This window comes from Mobula hypostoma, chromosome 20 (assembly GCF_963921235.1).
Source record: "Mobula hypostoma chromosome 20, sMobHyp1.1, whole genome shotgun sequence".
In the NCBI taxonomy this organism is placed as follows: domain Eukaryota; kingdom Metazoa; phylum Chordata; class Chondrichthyes; order Myliobatiformes; family Myliobatidae; genus Mobula; species Mobula hypostoma.
The window spans coordinates 16,325,365-16,331,364 of record NC_086116.1 but is presented as its reverse complement, the minus strand read 5'-3'; the positions used below and the strand labels follow the sequence as shown (position 1 = coordinate 16,331,364).

The following is a 6,000-nucleotide window of genomic DNA, read 5'->3' as shown; positions in this document are numbered from 1 at the left end:
GGGTTACTGTAAAACTATGCTCCTCCAGTAAATTAAAACAGTCAGATTTGGCTCAGACAGCAAATGATGATCACCCAGTTTTTAGTACTAAATGCGCAGCGATTAACAATAAATCCCCAAAAGGAACGAAACTGTTATCAAAGTTCTGCTGTATTTCTTGGGAATTCAAAAAAAAATTGCTCAGAGTACATTGGCACATGTGTAACATGTATGGGACTTTTTTCAGCTCTTGCATGTGTTTTTAATAAGCTGTAAAAAAATATGCTGAGGTAAAAACTCATAGCTCTACTCAGCTTGGTTTGTCCGTTATGCTAAAAGAATATGTGTGGATCTTGAATCCACTGTGCTTCTTTTTAGTTTTTCAGTCAGCCAAGTGAAAGCTCAAATGGATGCATTTCCCTGGGATTAGCATTTCATATGATTATACATGACAGACTATTTACTTTCAGAGGCCCTGTTAAGGATAACCAAAAAAGGGCATGTTGCAGGACATTTTTGGCAGCGAGCAACAGTTTTCAGGAGTTTTTAGTCTTGTTTCTTGATGAGTGGCTTCCTGAGCATGCCTGGGGAATGACAGGCATTCCTGCATGGAGGTTGGACTCAAATCAGGTTTAGCCCCTGTGATTGGCTCCTTTGCAGAACAAGTTACAGACAATGCATGCTAGTGGTTGTCAACTGTAAACATAGGGGGAGATATGTTCACTTGGCATTGACTTTGGGAGGGGCCTAGGCATGACTGGAGTTTTATTGAATAGAACTGTATTGGTGTTTTGACTGCCTGTACTTCCCTTGCCGCTGCATCGTAGCTTGTATTCTTTGAAAGCCAGCCAGTGTTCAAGTTACAGAGGTAAGGTATGTACTTCTGGTATTCTGTGTAGCAGTCATTGCTTCAAAGATTTACATTGAGCAGGATTAAGATTAAACTTTATTTCAGTTGAATTTCCAATTGAACAAGATTGAAGATTAGAAGCACAGCGGATTTGTGAAAGGACTGTGAAGGGTTTTGCATAGGAATAAGTGGAGTACTGACAAAATCTTTAAGGGGGAATCTTTGAAGGAGTTTCAGATTAATTTTCTTTAGCTTTGTTTTGTGTCAAGCAATGAAGAGATTCTAACATAAAACTCGGGTGGCAATTTTCATTCAAGATTGTAATTTGTAAGTATGTACGTTTAGGTTTTTTATCCACATAAAATATTACATCTTGCATTTTAATCTTAAATGGAGTGCAGACAGGGAAACAAGATTCAAACAGAGTCTAATTTGAAGGTAGATGCTTAGTGTGCATCTCAGTTTTGCTTTCTCATGAGTAGAGGCTGAATTTTTATTCTAATCAGCTTGACATGTTCAGGCAATTTAAACTGTTGTTGAAGTTGATATCTGATTTCAGACTCCGTGTTGCTTAAACCTGTTCATCATCATTTGTGGAATGCTGTAGTGTTTTGTGTCCCACGAGCTGGCTCCTTGGAGTCCTCTTTTTTTCTTTACGCTTTTTTTGTTGATTTTAATACAATACGACATTCCAGCATCTCATCTCTTTTCATATCCTGAGCCTCTTTTTAAAAAATTTTTTGGAAAATATTTCTACAATTGCATTATCAGTAGTGTATCTGAATGGTGTCTTCACAGACCAACTTGATACCATGTTGATGAACTTCTACTGAATTGGGAGTGGTGCTATGGTGGCAAGGTTGGGATAGAGGGGGAGGGGAGCAGAGTGGTGGCAGTGAAAGGAGGAGCTGGTGGTGGCTGGTGGGGGGGGGGGGGGGGAGTTGTGAATTACAGTGATTCCTGCACAATGAAGTGATAAGATTTGAGACATATACTTGGGGGCTGTCTGCTTCAGTGAGCACCTCAGTTAACTTGCTTGGGAAAGCTGGCAGCATGCCAGTATTTTGAAAAGTAAAAAGGTTAGCTAAATATTTGTTGGCCTTCTGTGGAACCACATCTGATAAAAAATCCATGTTAGGGAAAAATGAAGGAATGCACTCGATGCATAGGCCTTATAAGGAGCAAATTTAACTTGGTGACAGATGATGGGTTTGACCTATGGAATGTAAGAAAGCAATTGTAAAAAAAAATTCTGTGGGATTTTTACATGTGTAAGTAGCAGGCAAGAAAACCAAGTTATCTGCCCTCTGAATTCACTTTACTGCATCTCTGAACACCAAAAGGTTTTTTTGCCTATGCTATTGTGTACATTGAATTGTGGGTAGTTTTGAATTGTACCTTGTGGCAAAATCTACGATGTATCCGATTTGGTTGTTATTCTGTTTCTGATAAACCTCATGTGATCAATTTGTTACTGGTTAGTTTTGCTGTCGAATTGCATATGCTTAGAAGCCTCATCATTTAATAAATCTGACTCTGCATGCATAAGCTTCATAAATCCCGCATTCTTTAAAGAAACGCGTGAAGTGCCAGCCTTGCCTTGCTGAGCACACTGCATAAATAGCTGAATTTTATTGTTTCTTTTTTGATCAGACCCTTCCTTGATTAGAGAGGTTGAAAGCATTCTTTGATTTAAGTCTTGAGTTCGCCAGTAGTAATTTCGAACCTTCTTGACTAAGGCAGCTGAAAGTATTCGAGTGAAGTCCAGAGACCACAAAATGGCCTAGCGTCATCAGAGCTGCCTGATAGTGATGTTAGTCAGGATTGCATAGACGTCTGGACTTCCCACTCAAGGGAGCTACTGCTGAAACCTTGCAAATGGTTGAGAATCTGAACTGACAAAATCTAATTATGTGTAAAGTCTGGATTGTAAAAGGGTAAAGGAAATAACTCGGGCTCTTTGACAGCTTCTCATTACTGGTGAACTTAAACCACAGCTTCACCACTGGTGTGAATTAGTTTTGCTGTGCATTAGTATGTAGAAAGTATAGTGCAAATAGAGCCTGAATCAGAATCCTGGCTTAACGTGACTCTACATCAAAAGGGAGAATGGTTTCATGGAACTTTACTTCAGTGTAGAACCAGCACCTATCATAGAGTCAAAGGGCCATTCACCCATTTTTTCCAACTTGGCTCCACATTGTAGTAACTACTATTCTTTCCTATGGCCTTGCAATTTTTCCCTCAGCCTATTTTTAGCCATTTCCCTCTTAAAGACCACTGGAACCTGCCTCCACCACAACTGCTAGCTGTGTATTCCAGATTCCAACCACATGCTGGGTTTAAAAAAAAAATTACCTCAGCACCATTAATTTTCTTCCACTTAATTTGTACCTGTCACTTCTCCTGCCAATGGGAATAACCTCCTTCTGTCCACTCTGACAGATTCTCCACACTTGGATGCCCTCTCAGCCACTTTTTGTCCAAAGAAAACAGTCCTAGTCTCTCTAATCCTTGCCACTCTAGCATCTCATTCCAGGAATCTGTTGATATTCACAAATACATATCTTTGTGAAGCAGAGCAGCTTTGTACAAATACAGACTGTACTTTGGATTCCAAGCTCTATTTATTAATAGTATTAGACCAATGGTTGTGGATACTTCATTCTCAAACTAGAGATAAAAGGCTTGAGCTCAGTTGGACAATATATCACCTTGTTTTGGTTTTGCCCAATAGTGGGGGAAGATGAGGAATGAATGGAGCTCTCACCTCCTTCACCTTTCTCCTGCTTGAGGGCTGGCATGTTGTGTGGCACTCAGTCATTGAAAAGAAGTGCTCAGTCCATGTGGTCGATCTCGAGGTGGGCAATAGTTTGCTGAGAAACAGGAAGAAAAATTATAACATTAGAATCTGTTCTTGGGAAAATCAACTGATGTTGAATGTATTTTTGATAACAGAAATCAACATTATGCTTTTCATTATTTTTACTTGAAAGTGAATTAAGTTAATGTGGGAATAGTACTTCATGGATTTAAGAAGATTGCAATTGTACCAGAAAACACTGATGGACTTTCCCCATGGATTATACATTCAAAGTTAAATGTAACTTTATTATCAAAGTACATGTATGTCGCCATACACAACCCTGAGATTCATTTTCTTGCGGGCATCCTCAATAAATCCAATAACCATAATAGAATCAATGAAAGACTGAACCAGCTGGGGGTAAACCAGTGTGAAAAGATGACAAACTGTGCAAATACAAGCAGAAATAATAATTACAAACAAATAAGCAATAAGTATCAAGAGCATGAGATGAAGAGACTTTGAAACTGAGTCCATAGATTTTCGAAACATTTCAGTGATGGGGCAAGTACAGTTCCCCATACAATATAGGAAAGAGATTACCAGAATGCCTGTGTAGTTAGTATGAATGCGACTGGGCTTGGTCACTGCACTAGAGTTCTGGACAAGTTGCAGTTAAACTACTGGGCTGGTTTCCCCATTCTCTGCCAATCACTAATGCAATGATGTAATTATGTACTCATAACTGATGTGGCAATATTATCCCAATGCCATAGACTGTGGAGGAAGCAAGAACAGTCACCGAGTTAGCAATTATTTAATTGGCCACAGTTAATTTAGTCACATCATCTCAACTTATTTGAAACTAACTCTGGATGCAGTTACACTTCACAGCTTTGAATTGAGGTGGGGTCCTTCCAATACAAAGCAAAGAGAAAGGGATGGAATTAGATTTCTATATCTGCAAAAATGCAGGGCAGAATGAAAATGGTGGTGTATTTTCATTGGTTATTTTCATTGTCCCAAACAGAGATGGGTATGACAAAGCTCTCTGTGTAACAAAGAGAAAGGGCACACATAGATGGTATTGGTTTCTACGAGATTTTTATTGTATATGTGATTTAGGAAAAATCATATACCTAATTAAGCTTTCTTTGTAACCAACTGGTATTTCTTAGATAGAGGCTTTGAAAATATTTTGTCTTTTAAAATAAATGAAAGAACAGAGATGAAGTCATCAGAAAACAAAGGGCAGACCACACTCAAAAACTTATAGCCTCCTGCTCTGCTTTCAGAAAATCCACCGTTCTAGAATAGTGGTAGTCCTATCTTTCAAAGTGTTTGAGTGACATTCTTTTGTTGGCAACGTTTAGGGGGTTTGGCAAATAACATGTTGTTTTTTCTTCTGGAGCACAAATCGAGCAGACACTAACTGGACACATTCAACATCCATCAGGAGGGATCAAGGTGATTTTGGCTTGAGGCCTCCATTATAATGCTAAAGCTACTGGCATTAAACACATTAAATACTGGCATTAAGTGTTCCCAAAGGGGAACTTGGATTTCTGCCAGTGGAGAAATCAGGCAAGCCAATTGGATTTAAAGGGCATGAAGCATCATTCGAATGAAGGAAGGGTAGGGGCATCAGGACTGAGATGAATTACTTTGTAGGAGGAGCTGATGTGGTAAAGCGGAGGTCTGGTGAAATGGTAAGGGAAATACGATTGCATGCTGCTGGAGGCATTTACATGGAAATTTGAAATTCCATCAATACTCTGGGAAATTCATCTATAATTAGCTCTTGGACTCACACTCAGGGCAATTCCTGGACACAATACAATCTGCAACACTGTCGCTCAGCATCTTCTCTGTGTTAGCAAGTAAGCAATGAAGATTCATCTTTGGAGTTAGAATGATTGGTTCAAACCCCACTTTGGACATAGTAGAGTGGTCCAGGGTTGAGGGCTTCAGCAAATAGGTAAAAGGGAGAAGCAGGGGCTGTTTTCTTTAGAGCCAAGAAGATTGAAATGAAAATTGGTAGTTGTGACCTTGAACACAGTTGACTTTGTCCGTGTGTATATATAGAGCAGATATTCCCAGCAACGTATGGTCAAGGGCCAGAACAGGAAGAATGCATGAAAAAGGTTTTCATGTTCAGTAGATAGCGGTTATGATATAAATACCACTGAAAGGAGGGTGGAACCAGAACTTTCAAAATGGATTTGGACATTCACTTAAAAGGGAACGATTCTCAGGAGGGGGAGGGAGAGAGAGAGAGAGAGAGAGAGAGAACGAAAGAACGAACGAACCAACTGCATTGCTCCGTAGAGAGCCAGGAATAGCTTGCTAGGCATAATAGCCTCTT

At 39.5% G+C, this 6,000-nt stretch overlaps 1 protein-coding gene across 4 annotated transcripts in view; it reads left to right on the top strand.

Annotated features, from left to right (window-relative positions):
• Positions 1-702: 702 nt before the first annotated feature.
• LOC134359345 (non-muscle caldesmon-like) overlaps positions 703-6,000 on the top strand; it is a 247,289-nt gene continuing 241,991 nt past the window's right edge. For all 4 annotated transcript variants that reach the window (XM_063072464.1, XM_063072461.1, XM_063072467.1 and 1 more), the window contains exon 1: positions 703-847. The gene's annotated coding sequence lies outside the window, so the exon portion shown is untranslated. The remainder of the gene's footprint in view (positions 848-6,000) is intronic.